Source organism: Microtus ochrogaster, chromosome 8 (genome assembly GCF_000317375.1).
Source record: "Microtus ochrogaster isolate Prairie Vole_2 chromosome 8, MicOch1.0, whole genome shotgun sequence".
NCBI lineage: Eukaryota > Metazoa > Chordata > Mammalia > Rodentia > Cricetidae > Microtus > Microtus ochrogaster.
In genome coordinates, this window is record NC_022015.1 from 57359566 (window position 1) to 57380886 (window position 21321).

General features: G+C 44.0%; 1 pseudogene; it reads left to right on the forward strand.

Annotated features, from left to right (window-relative positions):
• The first annotated feature begins 20057 nt into the window (after nt 1-20057).
• LOC101984949 overlaps nt 20058-21321 on the forward strand; it is a 9956-nt pseudogene continuing 8692 nt past the window's right edge.

The window sequence follows — 21321 nt, forward strand, 5'->3', positions numbered from 1 at the left end:
CTGTCTGTCTGTCTGTCTGCCTGTCTGCCTGTCTGCCTGCCTACATATTCTCAGCTATATTCTCTGCATCTCCTAGCACCTGCGAGCTCCCTACATCTTCATAGCCTGCAATGGAGCATCATTTTGCATCCATCCTTTTTCTGGTTCTGGCATTGACCTCCCTCTCATCAGAACCCATGAAATACCATTTAGGCTTGCTTTAGATAACATACTACAGTAAATTTGTTTCCAGATCCTTACTTAGGCCTGCAAAGCCTCCTTTGCCTTACAGAAGTTAAAAGTTGGACTCTCTAAGTGTTGTGGCTCAGCCTACCACACTGAGCAATCCAAAATCATCATTTCAGGGTGTGGAGGGAGCATTAGCACTGCAGCCCAGATGGACAATTCCTTCACCCACACAGCAGGACATGGGGAGGTATAGAGGTTACAAACACTGGACTACTTCAGAGCTCTACAGTTTTTATTGTTGGCATTAAAAGTAGGTTCTAGATTAAAACAGTAGATTTACCCACATCTTATCTTTGATGACTTCTCCCTTCTTAGGCAGTTGCTAGAGATCACACTCATAAGCTATGCAGGCTTGCGATCATTGAACTGCAACTCAACCATAGCTGATGAGCTGCAACCCAACCTTCTGTTCTTAAGTGTCTAAGCCCTGCTCTCCTAGAATTTACATTTTAGTTGCTGAAGAATAATACACATGCACACACATAACACACACACACACATTCCTACCTCAAAAAAACACACATGTAAATAACATGTATTAGAACTATTATCCAAAATGTGGGGTAACAAATAGAAAGTGGTGGGGATAGTAGTACTGTTTTCTATAGGGTGTCAGAGATAGAATCTATAGTATATAAAATTTCACCAAAGAAAGAACAAGTCAGATAGCTGGTGGGGGGTAAGATATTCTTGGCCAAGAAGTTAGAGCACATAGCAGCCCTGATTTTTAAGTGTGTTCCCATGTCTAAAGAACAGTGATGATGTAGTCCTGCTCTTCCTGATACATCACACCTAATCTCTTTTCTCTGCTGGACACTTCTCCTTTGTTGTTTAGTCAACTTAGCTCTTTATATGTGAAGGCAATCAGGACTGTCATTCCAAAGTCAGCCACTATGAGATGCAGGCAGTTTTTTGTTTGTTTGTTTTATTGTTTTCTTTCTTTTTTTTTTTTTGCCAAAGGCAGAACCTAAATCTTCCTAGAGACAATAGCATCATCATCTCAATTTTCCTGTGCCAGGATGTGAGAATGTTTCTCATCACAAGATGGACATCAGAGATGGTCACAGACACACCAACAGCCTTTAACAAATGACCTCCGTAGTCTATTCCTGCTCTTCATGTATTTCCAGGTCATTCCCCACGACACTGACCCTAGAAACATCAAACCCCTTCATTGTCTCAGTTTCCCAGACTTAACCTCTTGTTAGGACAGTCGATGTGTGTAGTAATCGGAGCGGTGGGGCTGCGACACTCCCACATCAAATGTGCCTCTGAGTCTAACCATATCTTTCAACTTTTACTTCTTTTCCAAGAAGTTCCTGTTCATGGGAAAATTTTTAACATAAATAAGAATATGAATTCATTTGCTCTCTGTCATTTTAATTCACAGGTACCAGGCAGAGACTCTAAAAGGGCAGCTGTTTTTTTCCTCTCTGACACATGACATTACCATTTCTTAAGTAATTCTCATTAATTACCTAATAGATGGAAAATAACCTTCTAACTACGCTTTAAAGTGAACCGAAGCCAGCAGAAGTGAAGGCTGGGCTGTCCACAACGTGTCGCCGCCCCTTCTCCTCCACACTGGAGCTCTGGCTCTCATCACGCATGAGCTTCTCTCCCCTATGATTATTCTTGAAATTCAGCGTGTCCAGCCTCCTCAAGCTCGTTCAGATTTCCTGCCAGCTCCCAATTCTCTGCAGCCTGATGGCTTTCCGTCCTGCCCATGAAGAATAGGTGGTTATTTATCCCTCAATTCCATGTGTAACCTCCTCCCCCCTGGGAATCTCTGTTCCCTCACCTGCCGTTTCCACTGTGGCAGGCAGCGAGGTGGGCACACAGCAGACATGGGCGGTGCTGATGGCTATTCTTCATCACGTCACAAATGCGTGCTTCTCTTACATCTCAGACACCAGCGATTTCACAGCCGAAGGGTCAGTTAATTGCAGGGTTACTTGTGTGGTTATTTTCTTTCTCTCTTTCTTTCTTTCTTCCTTCCTTCCTTTCTTTCTTTCTTTCTTTCTTTCTTTTCCCACAGCCTCATAGACTGGAGAAAATACAGCAATTAAAAATCTCGGTCCAGGTCCGATGAGACTGCTCAGCATGTAAAGGCACCTGCTGTCAAGCCTGAGATGTCCTGAGTTTGATCCCCAGGCCCCACATGGTAGAAAGGGAAAACAGATTTGTTCAAGTTACCCTCAGACCCCCCACATGTACAGAATAGAATACTCTCACAAAACAATAAATAAAAAATATAATTGAAAAGCCAACACTTGTCTCAGAATTCCATTTGGAGATTTCTGGGGTTTGGCTTAGCATGGAGGGATGGAGAGGAAGTGGACAGACGTCCTGCTAACACCACTGCTATATCAGAAAGCTTCCGACACTATTCAGCAATCAGTAAATGTCCATTTCTTGAGCTACTTACATGACTTTTGAAATAAAAAAAAATACCTTCTGTGCAGAAACCTAGAGTGAAAGCTTCATTCAAAGCCTATTGACCAACTGTAAAACAGGAGCCGTGCTGGGTGGAAAATGTCTCTGAAGCCCACAGATAATGTCATCTACAATTTATTTTCTCCCGATAAAAAGGGAACTCGAGCAGGAAATGTTTTAAAAACCAAGTGAGTAAAACAGAGATGCCCAGAATCTCCTACAAGAGTGATTAAAAATAGGAACTCTGCAATCGTGAGAGCCCCTTCTCTGGCAGCTGTGAGGCCGGTGCACTCGGGAAGCTGAATGTGTTGGCAGCTGCACACAGTGGTGCGCGGCAGGTGTTCACGCATGCCTTTGGGGTGGGGAAAGGCTACATCTCATGGCTTGTATAAGAAGATATGTACTATTTTTAGAAAGGTTTTGGTACTGGAGATCAAATCCAAGGCAATGTACATGAAAGGATATACTCTGCCATGGAGCTAGCTTCCTGGACAGAGGCCTTTGGACTTCAGTTAGCAAGCGCTCGATGGCTCTGCCTTATCCACAGTCTATGCCACCTTCAACCCGTTTTAGTTTTAGCTGTGTGGATATTCCTGTGTACACATGTACGCATATGTGTGTAGGTGGGTGACAGAGCCTGTGCATAGGAAGGCCAGATGTTGGGTGTCTCTCTTAGTCACTTCGGTGTATATGTATGCATGTACCCATCTATCATCTATCTATCTGTCTATCTATCTACCTGTCTATCTGTCTATCCCATCCATCTGTCTATCACTATCTATTTATTTTTGAGCCTGAGTTTCTCACTGGACCTGGAACTAGCCTAATTGGCCAGAGAGAGTCCCAGTATCTCTACCTCCCCAACACTGGGGTTACTGGTGGCTTTTTTTTTTTAATGCAAGTTCTGGAAATCCAACACATGTCCTCATCCTTGCATAGCATGCCACTCAGCTATTTCTCTAGACCCTAAGTTACTGCTTAATAACGAAAGGTAGGAGTCGAAAACTCATTTCTTTTCTTCTTTCTATCCTGCCTCAGGCCCCATAATTTTGCACGGCTCTCCCATGTGACTTCTAATCTCGCCTACTAAGGAGAGAGACTGAAGTTTCCATCAAAATGCCATTGACAGGCAAATTTCAGAGTTTTGCTTTTCCCCTCCTTTCCACACCCAAAATACCACACACCGCTGCAGATGCTCGCTCTGTTACAAATGTCCGCGGTTCCCCCGCCTCCTCCTGGATTTTGGCGCATTGGCCGCATCTTCAAAGCAACGCCCAGGGTTTAAGCTGAACAGTTCTCATGGAAGCCTACGGGAGGCACACAGCAAGAATCCTGTAATATCTCAGAGGATTTACTCCTTTTTAAGTTCCTTCAGACGAAGCTTTGCAAAGGGATTTACAAGAACTGAAGATTATTTAGCGATAATGGATGAGAAATGTGGCCGAAGTGTAAAAGGCAGCCACATTCCACCGAAAGAATTCCTTCTGAGCATTCCTTTATGGAGTGAAGAATGCCAAATGAATTTAATCATTAGCTTCTAATAGAAGGCCTTGGCTAAACTTGATTCTCCTTGCTACGTGAGCGATTTTCTCTCCTGCGGGACCCTGACAAGTGTAAACAAAGCGTAGACAGGGAGCTCCGTTAATCACAAAGCTGGGCGAGAGCTGCGAGTTCTGTAAAGAAGCAAATGGCCAACTTTGATTTTCCTCTTGCACCCAACGCTTGCCCCATGAGTGCCCGGAGGGCGTCCTAATGCAATGGGTCTGGCCAGTGGTAGCCAAATGGGGACTGTTCAAGAGACCTGGGGCAGGATTCTCAGAAACAAATGAGAGACTAATAATATTTTCAGATTGAAACTGACCTCTGTCTTTGAGTGTTTTCAGTAGAAGAAAAAAAAAAGAAATTTATAATTCAGTGGCATACCACATTTTAAGGCAAATGGTTTATAGCCAAATAAATGTTTCTAGGGATTCTGAAGGGGGCAGGTATCTAACCCCCTCTGCATAGCAATCCTCACAGTTTCAATTACTCAGAGTTCATGACCCAAATCTACTGAGTTGTGTCATTAATTAAACATTAATCCAAAAATGTCACACTTGAACCTCTGACCCTGCAGGTTTTTGAAATGCTAAACACCCCCTCTGTGTCTTATCCCCTGTGCTAATTGAGTTGACTGTTGGATGCTTTTCTTCTGGTAACTGGGTATGGGGACGTGTTCCTGGTTCTTGAGTTTATCTTCTTAAATATTTGGATTATTTGTATAGAAATAGAGCTTTAGAAAGAAAACAGAATCCAAGAAATAGCCTAGAAATGATCTAAACATCCTTGCTGAGAGTGTGATGTCACTTCTCCTAAAGGCAGCTAGAGGTGGTGTGTTAAACAGTCACTGAAGGTGCTTGAGAGATGGCTCAGCAGTGAAGAGTGCTGGCTGCACTTTCAGACCTGGGTTTGGTTCCCAGAACCTGTACCAGGCATCTCCCCAGTGCCTATAACTCCAGCTCAAGAGGATCCAACCACCTCTGGTCTCCATGGGCACCTGCAAGGGCGTGGTTCACTTTCAAACTAAATCATGTAAAACAGACGCTGAATGCCCACAGAGAATTGCTCTCTTACCAATTCTCCTTCACATAAGACTGCAGAAAAAAAGTTTACTTCAGGGTCTTTAAACTGCACCCTCCACAACCGAGGGAGGGCTGAGCTGGAAACAAGGTCACTGCCATTGCCCTGACAGCACTGCGCCTCCCAGGGAGCTGCTTTTGTGTGTAATGATGCTATAGTTCTGTTTTTCCAAGTGAGGTTAGTGCTGAATGAGGAGCCTCTGTTATTCTGTGGGAGAACTGGGCCGTGGTGGGCTGGAGACAGGAAGCTTGGCTCACTACAGCTCAGAGGAGAGAACTGAGTGCCAAAACCATTGGGGTTGGACCCTAGGCTGCAGAAAAAGGCCAGTCTCTCAGAAGGAACGCACAGTATTTGAGCCTACAAAGCGAACATATTTATTTATGAGCTTTTTTGGGAGGAGACAATACATCTATTGCATTCTCAGATGATCAAGAGTCACAGAGTAAATTCACTCAGACCTTACAGAGATGTGTCTGTCCCGTAAGGGTGACATCACACTGGCTGAGGATGATTCAGAGTATCAATGCTGCTGAAGTAACTATCCTCACACTTATACGTTGTGCAAGCAAGAACACTGACCACTGCTACCGATCAAGCAGCTCTCTTTCCGGTGTTGCCTGAGAGCAAGCCCTGCCCCCATCACCTTTCCTTATCATATAAAGACTTAATTTTTGTTTTGGGTATGTGTGACTATTTTACCTGCCTGCATGCATACCGGGTTGCATATGTGGTACTTTTGGGGACCAGAATAGGGAGCCAGATGCCCCCACACGGAAGTTACAGATGGTTGTTAGCTGCCATGTGGCCATGTGGGTGTTGGGAGCTGAACCCCTAGCTCTTTTGGAGGATGAGCGGGGGCTCTTAACCATTGAGCCCTTTCTCGAGCCGCAGAAGAGCCTTCCAATCCTGAGCACAGACACAATTCAGGGCTTCCTGGGTTACCTCCTTCATTTTCATCTATGATTTTTCTGCCTTCACCACAGAAACAAAAGCCAAACTGCTATTCCTTGTTCTTGTGGTGCAGAAGTGATGGGTAACTGACCTTCAGAATCCAAAGGATGTTTGGAATCCAGAGTTATTTTCAGAGAGTGAGAAAAAAAAAATAGAGAGAGAAAGATTATGAATCTAAGCATGGGTTCAGAGGTTCCACACTTGATAGTATGTGTGAGACCCTAAGTCCAATATCTAATGCCAAAATGAATGACAACCAAAAACCACAAAAGAGAAACCAAAAACTAAACATATGAGAAGATCCTATGACGTCATCAGCATGTGTGTGAAGGCTGAGCAGCCCCCGGGTGAACCACACCGTTGGCCAATATCACCTTCTGACTGGCACAATATTTCTTTGTGTGAGGGTCTCTTTCTAAATTGTAGTGGGGTAAGCAACATAAACAATAGTCATCTCAAAGTCTACAGTTCTGGGAGGTTTCTGTGTGTACTCACGGCTGTCTAATCCCACAACATGTCTGCCACTCAAAAAAAGTCCCACTTTAGAAATTTAGCAATTTCTCCCAACTGGACCTCCTTCCCTGGTCCTCTAGCAATCACTGAGATAGCTTCTGTCTCTTAGGTTTGCTTCACTAAGCAATAGATCACTACTTGCTCTCTGTGGCTCCTTTGGACTTAAAACGAGCGCCTAAATTTCATCATTGTTTAGTACATATTCCATTCCCTTTGTTGACTGAAAAAATATTCCATTGTGTACACATGCTGTATTAGTTAATTTCACCTTTCTTACTTTCTTATTATTTATTTATTATTTATTTTTTGTCACGAGAATTCAGAGTCTCTGTTTCATATCAGAAGAGCTACCTGGTGTGGGACAGACAAGGACAAAATCTAGGGACTAATGTTGTCATAATTCTCTTTCCCCTAATACTCATTTTTGACTCTTTAGAACCTTTCTTTAGATATATTACTACCTTAAAATTTAAACTTTCTGTTTTAATATTAATAATGTTTAAGTTTTTTTACAGTAAACAATAAATTTTCCTAACAGCGATCTCTGAAGTCTCCAAAAGGATGATGAGGCTTCGTGATGACGACTCTACCTGGTCCATAATAATGCCATTGAACCCATAAACACCACTCCAAGTACGGCTTTGGACTATAAACTGCTCAGGACAATTCCAAGGTAGCTGAGATGGTCCACCTCTTTATACCACACTAGCCAGAGCTTCAGATAAGAACTTCAGACCAGCCTTATCCATTACTCTGAGACTGGCTACAAGTATTACAGCTAGTCCTCGTGAGCCTTACCTATTGTTTTAGATTTTTACAGCATCCCATAGAGATACTGTCTCTCCCCAGACAACTGGAAGTAATTCTTAGAAAACAATGCCCCCTTTCTCAATAGATTGGATGGATGGATTTTGCTTTTTCTCAGGGTCAGGGACAATTGTCAACTATAGGTATTGGTTATAAGTTGTTGTAGATGGAAATTTCTGTTCCACCTGGTCCCACAGCAGTTCAGTCCCAAAACAACACGCAGAGGCTTATATTAATTATAAACTGTGTGGCCTCTTAGCTCAGGCTTATTACTAACTAACTCTTACAACTTAAATTAATCCATGATTCTTATCTATGTTTAGCCATGTATCTTGGTATCTTTTCTCAGTAAGGCATTTCCATCTTGCTTCCTTTGTTTCTGGCTTACAACTGCGTCTCTGCCTTTTTTCTTCCCAGAATTCTCCTAATCTGGTTATCCCACCTATACTTCCTGCCTGCCTACTGGCCAATCAGTGTTTTTTTAAACTAATATGAGGGACAAATCTTTACAGTGTATAAGAGCATTATCCTAAAGGAAGTTGTTATAGGTTTTGGGGTAGAATAATAAAGATTAGACTCCAGACTCTCATTCAGAATAGAAAAAAGGAGGATAAATAGGATAGGACAATAAAGTAGACTATTATATCTACTTGTAAACTAAATTAGCAACTATCATTTTTAGATAATTTGCATTGTTTCTACTTCTTTTTAAAATATTTTTGTATATTGATACAAATGTAACGCACAATAAATCAAATTCCTACAGTATTCCACAACTAAATAGAATACTAGAGTTAAAACTAAGACACACATATTTATAATATTAAAAACATTTCCTCCATTTCTACCTCCCTGAATGTATATTTTATGAATATGTTATTAATTTAGTCAAAAACTTTCTCAGTATCTATAGAAATAGTCATATGATTTTTCTGAGTTTTTTTTAAATATTTATTTCTTTTATGTTATGAGTGTTTTGCCTGTACGTATATATATGACCACAGAAGCCAGAGAAGGCATTGGATTCCCTGGAACTCATTTCAGGTGGGTGCTGGGAATTGAACCCAGGTCCTCTTCAGGAATAGCAAGTGCTCTAAACCATGAAGCCGTCTTTTCAGTCCTCCTGAGCTTTATTAATAATGTTACTATACAGATTTCTTCATGATAAGCCAACCGCGAATTCTTTGCATTTCCCCTTGTGTCATTTTTGTGGTGGAGTTGGACTTCGTTGGCTGGTAATGTGTTCCTTGGCTTCCTGACCTCCCAAAGCCTACATTATGATCCCATTCAATGCATTTTCTTCAAAATCTCAGATTAAGTTGAAAAATTTTAAAGATTTTTATGAATGTTCATAGATTATATTTACTACTTTCTTTCTCAAGTTTCTAGCTAGTCAATTTTCAGTTTTATATTTGCTTCAGGAAAGGACTTAGGAATTTTGCCCATCTTTTCAATCTTCTACTAATTCAAAACATTGCATCAGGACAACATGGGCTCTGAAGATTAGGTAAGATTCCTTTATGAAACCAGCTAGTGACAACCTTCTGGGATGCATTACTCCCTTGTTAATTATACTTACTTTGTAGAAGTTGGTCTGATTAAGTATTTTTGTTCTCTTGTTCTAAAAATGTCATCAGTGTTGGCTTGGGATATAGCTCAGTGGTAAAAGGCTTGTCAGCACACATGAGGCCTTGGGTTTGAGCTTTAGCACAGCAAAAACACACACAATAAAACATACCTCATCTAGACTTTCAAAGTTATTTGCATAGGAACCTGAAAAGTATGCTTTAAAATTTGGTATCCTCTAAGGATTATACCTTCCTTTCATTTCTTAATTAATATGTTTATGTTACCTCTTTTCTTAAGTTTATTGGTAGTTAATCTATTTTGATGAGTTCATTTTTATAGAATTAGATGTGTGTGTGCGTGTGTGTGTCTGTCTTTGTGGTATGGTGGTGGGTGTGGGGGGGTGGGGGTGTATGTGTGTATGTGTGTGTACTGTGGTATAATGTGGCATGGTGTGGTATAGTGTGCCGTGGTGTGTTCATGTGGTGTGTTCTTGTTCATGTGGGGAGACAGAGAACAACTCACAGAGGTCATAACCCGCCCTCCACCTTGTGGGTACCAGGAAGCAAACTCATAAGCTTGGTGGCAAGAATCTTTACCCACTGAACTCTCTCAAGCCTTATGATTTTTTTCTTTCAAGCTTATAATTTTGACTTGTTAGTTAGAAGTGTTGGTTGTTCTGTCTTTGAATACTGTATTTCAGCCCAGGTATGTGGAGTATACTCTATATAGCTGCTATTCTTGTATACTTGAAGAGACCTGATTTCTAATTATTAATTCTGTCTCTTTTGTAACTATGAATTAATTTTTAATTATTAATCAGTTCTATCTCTTTTCTAATTATTAAACCTATTGTAATCTCTTTTTAAAGGTAATTGTGTATACTGTACTTTTCCATTCAAATCACATTGTGGTTTTGTTTCAGTATAGATCCTTGGATTTGGTACCCTCTCTCTGCCTGTCACTGCCCAGATCCCTCCAGCCTACATCATGACAGAGATGGATTTCTTAACTGTTCTCCAAGTCTCCAGTTACAATCCCTCTCTAACCTACCTCCTGACAATGTCACCATACTATTTTATCTAAAATGTTACTAGTACAATCATGTTTCTACTAAATTTGATAGTCCAAAGTCAACAGTGCACTAAATATGAAGTCTAGATTCCACAAGGCTCTGGCCTAATCCTGGCTTCTCTGATTTGCAGCTTGGATGTTCTTATATAAGAATGATAATTTAACTATGAAAAAGCATCACAATTTTCAGAATAACTTAAGATCCCAAAAGGAAATGGGTGTAGAGGGCTGAAGAGATAGTCAGCAGTTAGGAGAATTTGCCACTCTCGTAAAGTACCAGCATTTGACTCCCAACATCGGGTGGCTCACAACAGCCTGTAACTTTAGTTCCTGGGCATCTGATGCCCTCTTTTGGCCTCCACTGGTACCTCATGCATGTGCACACATACAGACAAGCAGGCACACATGCATGCCCATAAATAAAGAGGGACACAAAAATCTAAACAAAGCAGGTGTACTCACCTTGAAAATTGAAGCAAATTGTTTACTAGAGTCTTTATAAGGGCATGGGAAAGGTTGAGAAAAACTAAGGAACATCAGGGCCTTGAGAAACTTGCAGCAATGAGATGCTATTATAGAACAAACAGTGCTTTTGAGCCTGGCGAGGAGGGGGAGCACAGACTTGAAGTTACAGATCAAAACAAAGCAGCAAGCAGTGAGGTAGCAGGGAGGAAACCCCTTGAGATCTCTCAGCTGCCTGCCAGCTGACTGCTGGTGTTTCCACTGGGCTGAACACAATTAGAAGCCAGGGCCCAAGGAGTATGGTGAGACAGGCTGGAGAGTCACCAATGCCCTTCTCTAAGTTCAAAGGAGGGTATAGAAGGTCAGAAGATAGGTGAGTACAGATGAGGAACCAGTAAATTCTGTGTGCACACGTGTGTGTGTGTGTGTGTGGTGTGTGTTTGCACGATAAGATGAAAATAAAAGTGATGCCTTTTATTAACTTTGTGCAAAAAGATTACTTGGCAAATGTGTGTGTGTGTGTGTGTGGTGTGTGTTTGCACGATAAGATGAAAATAAAAGTGATGCCTTTTATTAACTTTGTGCAAAAAGATTACTTGGCAAATTCATTGCCAACAGAAGACTCCGATGAGGCAAACGTTAATTATTATTTTATAAAGGGCATTTGAGACAAATGATTTTTTTTTTGCTATTGATAGTTGGATATCTCCTTTAGGTAGAACCTGGTATCCACAAGGTCAAATTCATAGGCTCAACCTCACAGACACAGTCATAGTTATTGACTCTGTGCCCAAGTAATTTGTATTAGTGTGTGTCCCAGAAATGTATGTATCAGAGGTAAGACACTTATCACTAGAAAAAACAACTTTCACGATGTAGAAGATTTTAAGCAGTTCCTTATATTGAAAGACAGCAAAACAACCACAGCAACAACTACTACATCCTATACTTCCTAGCATGAACAACGCTTCACAGAAGGTTGATCTTGGTCACGATGTGAGAGGGACCTCAAAATCCCCAAAAGGTTTTACCCAGTCCATGGTCCCTCCCAGACCCAGTTCGAATGTGAAACTCCCTGAGATTTTCACTCTATTGGCTCTCTTTAGGGTAGGTGAATAGGATTTGAGACCCATTGTCAAACACACACACACACACACACACACTTGGGAATTATTGCATAAGTGCCTGCCACAGTATGGTTTCATCTATCAATCCAGCTACATGACTTTTACCCCCAAAAGACAAGTACAGCCAGCCCTCTATGTCTTCAGTCCCAGATCTGCAAAGTCAGCCCACTGTGGATTGGAAATATTTCTTTTCCTTTGCATCTGTACTGAAATGTACAAACTTTTTTTCCTCACTGTCATTTCTTAAATAATATAGCAGAACTATTTCTACAGCCCTGTCACTGGGAGGGGTATTCAAGAAATGCAGAGGTAATTTAAAGTACACAGGAGGAGGTGCACAGATTGCATGCGAATACTATACCGGTTCAATATGAGAAGTGAACACCTGATACTTTGTTACCCTGTGCCCACTCTCCCAACAGCCAAAGCAGTACCAAGGCCAATTCTGGGTGCCTTTACCCATAGCAAGAAAAACACAACAGCATAGATTTACTAAAGCTGGGCAGAGAGTAGAGAGAGAACACAAAATGTTCAGAACTGGAGACCTTATCAGAGAAGACACAACAGGGTATTGTGTGTGTGCCCGGCTAGTCTAAGTAGGGAACAAAGGGAGACAGCTGTGGGCTTGGGACAGAGACAAATATGAACTCACTTTGGTTTGGCAAAAGTTATATCTGATGAGATTATTTAAATCATAATGATGCAATTATATGAGCACTTATTATGTGCCTGATAAGATGTCACCATTCGGGAGGTTTCTTTTATCACTGGGTTTTCCCTTGTGTGTTGGGTATTGTAACAATCATACTTTCAATGGGAAATCAGTCTTAGACAGGATGTGATTCACTCTAGTCCAGGAGGCTGATGGATGGCAGCCTTGGGAATGGAATCCAGTTCTGCCTTGAGGGGCTGGGCTCTCTCCACTTTGTGGCATCATCCCATCCCCACGACGGCATGAGAGACAGACGGCTTCCCCTAAAATGTAGCCATCTTAAAAATGCTTAAGTGTTAGCGATTTCTTGAAAAGAGAACGTACTAAGCTCGTGGGTGGGGGGATTGGCTCTCATAGTGGCACCCTCTTGAGTTTTGTTTTCTGGAGAAAAACTAAGGAAATGCACCAACCAATTACTCAACAAATGTTTGGGGAATGAATAGCTCTGTAATTAAGCAGTTGGAAGTCATGCAACATTCTACAGCACGAAAAACACAGAAGATGTCTCAATTCCTTTCTGAGAGTCATTCCCCATTAAATTCCAATTTTCCACTTGATGAGCTGCAGACCTTCCCAGTATCAACAGAGATTAGGCAGCGTTTCTGTGCCGGGCTGAACTTTCTCTTGCTTGCCCTATGACACATTGGGAATGGACTGACTATAGGATCCATAAATAAGTTAACTTCACTCAGCTTCCATGGCTTGTCACATTCTCTAGAAAAACAAAACAGGGCAGAAAAGATGGCCCACATGTTTCAGGAAGTCCTTTCCCCTTTCTTGGAACAACCCAACAGGGTTGGTTCCCATGGATGGCATGGCTTTTTCTTTATGACATATAGTCAAGCTGGGAGCCATGAATTTGTGGCTCTATAAGCAGGTTCTTGTGTTGTCATTCCAAAAAAACCCCAAAATTCCCAGGACTGCCCCCCCCCTTACTACCACCACCATCACCACGCACACACTATAGCAGGGGAAGAACAAAGGATGTCAGACTGGATGCTTCTGCAGATGTGACTGATCTCAGCCTCACTGTTTGCTCCTAGGTCACGGCTGATGTAACTTGGGATCAAAGGTCTAATCGGTGGAAAAGCAACAGGATACGGAAAGGGAGGGAGGGAGGGAGGGAGGGAAGGAGACAGATACACAGAAACGGTAATAGTCTTCCCAAACAAAAACTATCAAGGCCCCATGTCTTAGTTACTTTTCTATTGCTATGAAGAGCGGCCAAGGCAACTTATAGGAGAGTTTATTAGGACTTACAATTTTAGAGGGTTAGAGTCCATGACCATCACAGCGGGGGGTGTGGCAGTTTCATGGACTACTAAGCAAGCATCCAAATATATGAACCTTTGGAGGCCATTCTTATTCAAGTGTTCCATGCCCTGGCTCCTGTAGGCTCATAGTGCAAAGTGAAAAATGCATTCAGTCCAACTTCAAGAATCCCCTTTGATGCTCAAGGCATTCTCTGTGCCTCATGCATGTGGACAAGGTATAAGCTCTCAGCTGCCCCCAGTGCCATGTCTGCCTGCCTGCCTGCCTGCCTGCCTGCTGTCATGATCCCCATCACAATGGTCATGGACTCAGCCTCTGAAACCATAAGCAATTCCTCAATTAAATGCTTTCTTTTACAAGTTTCCTTGGCCATAGTATCTCTCCACAGAAGTAGGAAACTAACTAAGAGACCCCAAAGGAGTCTATAAATCAAGGTCTTGGAGACATTGCTAACACATCACTTTCACTTGAACTCCCTGAAAAGCATCAGGTAAGATATGAAGCCTCCCCAACCTCACCTACGGTGCTGTGCCAACTACCCATCATGATGGATACATGATTGTTCTTGCTTGACCTGGAGTAGGATAGGAAAGGCCAGAATTTGCTGCTAAGCCACTCACCTCACCTCCACGTTCCTGCATCTGCAGTCCCCAGTGAGCAAGCATCCTCGCTTCCGTTTCCTGCTTGATAGACCCACTAGGGATCCAGACTCCATTAGTAGTCTGGGCCTCTTGGCTCCGGTGTCTCCTCCTCCTAGCCCCGAGAGCAGGGCTATTCCTGTTCTTACTAACGCTTGGGATGCCTCAGTATCTCATTTGACTTCTTAGCTCCTCCATCTCTTCTCTATTTATGGAACCAATCCTCTGATGGATTTCATCTGGTGTCAACCCTGAGTATGCCCTGTGGTTTCCTGATTGGGCCTCAATAACTTATGTCTTCTTTTCTTTACTGACACAGTGCTACTCATAAAGGTAGGTAATTAAAAACCATCTCTCTCTGAAGTCAGTACTCTGCCTGCCCCACCTGGCTGCCAGCTAGACTGTGGGCACACACTGGCTGTGTGAAGAATGGGTTTGTATCAGAGGGTACTTAAGAAATATCTGCTAAACAACAAAGCAAGTCTCTCTTGGAGGTGCGGTCTCTAGGGCTCTGGTGTCCTTGGGGCCAGCCTTTCCTCAGGGCTCCATCTACCTCTGTGACATGAGGTATTGACTGGTGCAAAATGCTCTCCAAATAAAAGTTACATTGGGACATGTGTGCCATAGTTTAGCTATATTCACAGTGTAAGAAAGGAAATGATCTGTTGTGTGTGGAGGTGGGGCCTTCAGGACGTGATTGGGATTAAATAAAACCACCAGGGTGGGGGGTCCCATGATCAGAAACTGTGCTACCTCCTGCTCTACGATGTTCTGTGCCACCCTGATATCCCACCAGCAAGAGCCTCGGGAATCTTGGGCCTCTCTTAGGTGCTTCAGTCTAGTGGCAAAAACCAAACAAAACAGCAACCAAAAGGAAACTCAGACTAATAAAACCTGTCAGAATACTATTACAAGTGATAGAACCCTAATCAAATTAATGTGACGACGAATAAGTGGCTCACGTGACTTAAAAGCCCAGAGGTGTTGTAGTTCAAGCTTCAGACTCACCTGGATCCGAAGGTTCAAACCCGGGCTTCTGCTCCATCACCCCACAGTCTCCTTGTGTTGGCTTTATGCACACCCTAGTTACTGTGACCTCAGAAGGCACCATCCTACAGGATGGTAGTGGCATTTGTGCCAGGGGTACAGATTGTTCCAGTGTAGGTGTTACTACCATCCTGCACGAAAGGACTCTGGCTGTGCTGCTTGGATGTTGTACCCATCCTGGACCAGTCACTCCATCAGCTGCCTGCAGAAGGAGAGCTGAAAGGTCCCTTGATAGAAACCCAAGGACCGAGGGATGGGTGACAGTGATGATAGATACCTCGAGGCTGTCAGGTAGAAAAGGAAAAGAAGCTGTGTGAAAGCCGGGCTTAACGCTGAGCCTTAAGTGCATCCTCTGCACTTGGTGGGTCCTGGCAAAGTGTTCAGAGTCCTCAGCCTTGTTTTCTCACTTGAAAAATGCTCAGGCCAGCCTTACAAAAGTGATGTTTTCTTCTACAATAATTTTAAATCATTTTTAACTGTGGACCTCTCTCCTCAAGTAATCACTTATACAAAACAGACAGGATCGTACCAAGGCTGCTTGGAGAAATTCCAGAGAGCACGAAGTTCCTTTTCACAGGGCTTCTTGGAACTCCCTGACACCTCCATCTTCGAAAGCCCCAAGGGATCCTGAGAACATGGCTTTAAACAGCTTGTTAGCTGGTCTCCGGGGCCTCCTCTAACTTGAACTTTGGAGAAGTTCTGTGTAGATTGTCCAACCCTCTTTAATCTAATTTTTCTCACTTTCCCTCTATTTATTTTTTTGGCCAAACGCACGGACTCTGGCTATGCGTGAGAGGCCACTTAGGAAAAATAATCATTTATTCAAATCCCTGGGCAATTTACTCTGGCCTATTTGGAGCTTGCTTTTCCTGACAGAAAGGGAATAAATTTTCCAAATCCACTCTCAAGCACTTTTCTCCAGAAAAGGTGAGTGCACAAGTGAAGACAAGCAGGCAACGGAAGTTGCCAAAGCTGGACCGAGCTGGAAGCTGCACATGTGAACAGCTTCCAACCGCCCTCCCCATCCATTTCACCCATTTCTCCTGCTTGGCACCCGGGGCCTGGTGCTCACACTGGAGCCGATGGCAGGGGAAAGTACTGTGGGTTTTGGCTGTGCGGCTTATGAAAACTTGATCTCAGGAAGACACCTTCAGCTCCAACATGAGAAGAGGAGGGGGAAGTGGGGGAACCAAACAGGGCCTTCCTGTAGCCTGTGAGATAAAAGACAGGCTTCTTGATGCAGGCAGTGCCACCCATGGGTGAGAAATTAATTTAAGGAGACTTAAGAGGGCTGGGGCCTCTGTATTTATTCTTCATATGACTGTTAATGCAGAGAATATCCAGGGAGGGTTAGCAGTTGATGGGTATTCTTTGGGAGAGTGGGCAGAGATGATGGTGGTCTCCGGCCTTTGGGACTATAGAATTATCAAATGAAGGAGGCAGACAAATCACCGAACAAGACGGTGGGAAGGTTGGTATTCTCTGGTGCCCACAGGCTGGTAGGTGGCCACCAGTGATGCTTCTGATGGTTAGTCCAGCCTGTACACATAGCTATTTGACTATCACCCCGCTCTGGGATGTGTCAGCAGCACAGCTGGCTGTGTCATCACTTCACAGCGCTACAGAGAACAGCAGCAACAAAATGGTTGGACGACTGGAGGGCTAGGGAGGATTTAAGAGGTGGCAGCCTTTGGGCTGTGCCCCAGTAAATAGTAGAACCTTACTGAGAACTGGGAAAAAGGAGAGGTGCCCTAGAGGAACTAGGAACAGGGCCTGAGCTCTGGATATGCACTCAGAAGTTGATAAGGGAATCATGGTTTGACATGACCACTGACAAGTCTGGTGTGGGCCATGGAAGCTCCTAAACAATGCTTTAAAGCCTGGCCTGGGAGCTAGGGTGTTGGCTCAGTGCTTCCTGTGTGCGCGTGAGGACCTAAGTTCAGACTCACACCCACATGAAAGCTTGGTATGGCAGTGCATGTTAGTCCAGTGTTGGGGTACAGTCAGGTCCATCATGGAGGCTTGTGGGCAGCCAGGTTAGCCGTAGAAGTGAGCATCAGACTTCAGTGAGAAATTCAGCCTCAGATAAAAAGGGGTGGTGGTGGAAGCTTTGCCATCTACTTCCCCTCCCCTTTCCTCTGAATCCTGTAGGAAGGGACCCTCCCACACATACACAGGCTTCCACATGGACCTGATAAGAGCCCTACCATGCTGCTGTCTACCTGTCTGTGCCATAAACATCTCTTTTATTTATTTATTTTTTAATTTATTTATTTATTAAAGATTTCTGCCTCCTCCCCGCCACCGCCTCCCATTTCCCTCCCCCTCCCCCGATCAAGTCCCCCTCCCTCATCAGCTCGAAGAGCAATCAGGGTTCCCTGACCTGTGGGAAGTCCAAGGACCACCCACCTCCATCCAGGGGATGGAAATAGAAAACATCTCTTTTAATAAATTTCTTATAAAAATGAAAAGGCAGTTGAAGAAGATATTGAAAGCCAACCTCTAGTCTCTACACATGCTAACAAGGAAGGGCTCATTCACCCCTCCATACAATGCGCATGTTCATATACTCACACACATATATACATTAATTAAACATTTTAAAGTTGGGCCTGGGTTGTGTAAACAATTAGAAGCTGTAATCAGGACAGTACTTGTGAAGACCCCAGAACCCCCTGATGATACACAGGGAAAGGAAAGACCATTCCAAATCACTCCTGCTTTCACACCCAACAGCCAGCTCAGTCCTCCATCCGACATTTATGGAGCATTTACTCCATGCTGAACCTTTGCACTGTGCCCCCCCTCCCTGCAGAAACCCTGTGATCGTTCCTGGCTCTACTCACTGACCTCAAGTTAAAGGTAAGATGACCAAGGAGAAAGGAGTCAAGGCCGGTTCACTGGGAAGCAGTGACAAGAGAGGCACATCAGAGAGTACCACTTCTGCCTGGCTCCAGACAAGCTATGGGGCAGGTAATTTTCATACTGTGCACCCTGGCTCATGACAGCCGCCCCCTTCAAGTTGCTCAGGTCACACACTCGGAACGCTCTCATATCCCCCAGTCCATCAAGAGACCATGTTGGCTCTCAAGGTTCAAAGTCTTAACTAGAATCCAAACATTCTCTCCCTCAGCTGGGGCTGGTTTGGTCCAGCCCATTCACACCTTTCTCCTGGATTCTTCTTGTGACTTAAGAAGAGATCTTGTCTCCATCCCGCCGCTTACAAACCATCCCCTTTAATGCAGCCGGACTGGATTACCTGAAACCACCACACCACATCCTTTCCACATTCCTTACCAACACTCACAGTTCTTAGTTTGCCAGCTTACTCCCGCCCCTCCAGTCCTTCAAACCTCCCCTCCTTCCCCCTTCTCATTGTTCATGTTCCTCTGACTCTCACCTCATCTACCATGCCCCTGCCTCAGGACCTGCACACACTCTGGTTTATTCTGGGTCTGGGTCTTACATCTTCTCCAGGAACACCCCACGTAACTTGCTTCTCTTCAGATGGTTTGCCCATGAAGGTAATACTTCAACTCTTCCCAGTTTACAAGCAGAACCCCTGCCATGCCCTGTGGCACTCCCCTTTGACAATCCAGGAGTTTCCTTCACATGGCAGGCATCCCCACTTCCAGCATTGTGTATGCCTCCCTACTGCGTGTGCTTATGGCCTCTTTCCTGGACAGGAGGAAGTCCGTGGGACAGGACATCCTTGCCTTGTTGGCAAATTCTTACAGCTCAGATAAGAGCTGGACAGGAAGTGGTGGTGCTTGTCGGGTGGTAGAAGACGGGCATTTAGTTGATGATGGAAAGAAGAGGTAAAGGCAGCAGCTGGACTCAGGTTTTCCTGAGGGTGATTCTTGCTTTTTTGCTGCCCGAGGTGCGTGGAATGGGAGAATGGCTGAAGTCTTGGTGGGTAACAGCCCTCATGGTAGGATTTTACCCCTGTCCTGCCAGCACATGAATGGCAGCTGCTGCAGCAAAGGAGCAAGTGAGCTTTTATTGTTCGGCTTTATCGCTGTGGGTTCTTTTATATTGAACAATAAAACACCTAGATGCAAAGACGTCCTGCCTGTGAGCGTATATGTATGTGTGTGTGTGAGAGAGAGAGAATAAATGCATGCAGGCATGAATATTAGAAGGTGTTTTTGCAATCACACGAGTACGTGTGTACCTGGGTGGGGGGAGAGAGTGTGTGTAGAGGTATTAGCCTTCATCCTAGAGCCTTACCGCACTCAATAGACATCTAACGAAAATAGCCTTGTTGAATAGGAACTAATTATTTGGCAACAGAGGGAGAACCTGGGAGATGGATGGTGCAGGGCACTCCTGACAGGATGAAACGCTGCTCCACTCGGATGTCTAAAGACGGAGCAGCCAATAAGAGAAGCCTGGAGAAATGTCGTTTCTTTTGATGTCATTAAATCCGGGCGAGCAGGCTGATTTTTTCAGGAAAGAATCACTTTGACTCCCCTATGGTAGCTTCTCAGAGCCTAGGACCTGGGATCAGCTGAGCTGCTCCTCTACATTCAAGGCTCCTCTGGTCTAAATAGAACTTTCCCTAATTTTGAGAGACTGCCTCTGCTGCAAGCACATTTTAGAAGGATGATTGACCTGGGAATAGAGAATGGGGGAGTCTTCCACCTGGTCAAGGTACTCATGCTTACTGTTAAGGTTTGGACATGAAAGGCTCTTTTTAGTGACTTGGCTCCCTGTTGGGGAATAATTGGATCACAAAGGCTCTGTGGATTAATCAATTGATAGTCATAATTTGATGGTATTATTGGGAGGTAGTGGAAACCAGGGCGTAGGGGCAAGTTGGAGGAGCATACACTGTGGGCTCACCCTGTAAGTGAATGTCTTACCCATGACCCTTCTCCCCTGTTTCCTCCTGCTTCCATGAGAGGAGCAGCTTCCATCACCGTGTCCCTCTGTTGGGATGTCTGCCTCGCCAGAGGCCCAGAAACAGTGGAGTCAGGTAACTGAGGCCTGAAATCTCAGTGTGCTGGCTGGTTTTATGTCAAACTGACACAAGCTAGAGTCCTCAGAGAGGAAGAAGCCTCAGTTGAGAAAATGCTTCCATAAATTGGGCTGTAGGTAAGCATTTTCTTAATTAGTGAATGATGTGTGGGGGCTGCCCTTGTGTATGGGGTCACCCCTACCGTGATGGTCCTGGATCTGTAAGGAAGCAGGCCGAGCAAGCTATGAGGATCAAACCAGCAAGCAGCACCCCTCCATGGCCTCTGCATCTGCTCCTGCCTCCAGGCTTCTGCCCTTTTTGACTTCCTGTCCTGAGTTTCTACAATGATAACTATGATGTAGAAGTGTAAGCCAAATAAATCCTTTCCTCCCCAAGTTGCTTTGGTTGTAGTGTTTCATCACAGCAATAGACACCCTAACTAAGATGCTCGGATCCTTCTTCCTCTAGGAGGATTTTCTCAGTTATTTTTATCATGGCAACAAAATGATACCAAACTCCTGCTGAATGAGAAGGCGCCAATGAAAGGCTGGCTGAGGCAGGATCTGCTAAGCACAGGGGCTCTACTGCTGCTCTCTTGAGGAGTAGACCCCGCTGCCACCACTTAGCACCAGTGATGTGTTCAATGAGTAGGCAACCAAGCACTCGGCACTCAAAGGACATGGTTATGAGTTTCTTCCAAATGACACTCCTCATGACAAGGGATGATGCTGTTCCTAAACTGCCAGTGCATGAGAGGCTAAGTTTAATTGGTTCAGAACCCCATTGATTACTTCCTCCAAATTTTCAAACTTACTAGATTGAATAGATTGAATAGAATGGGGAGAGAGAAAGAGAGACAGAGAGAGAGAAGAGGGTGAGAGAGAGAGAGAAGGAGAGAGAGAAGAGAGA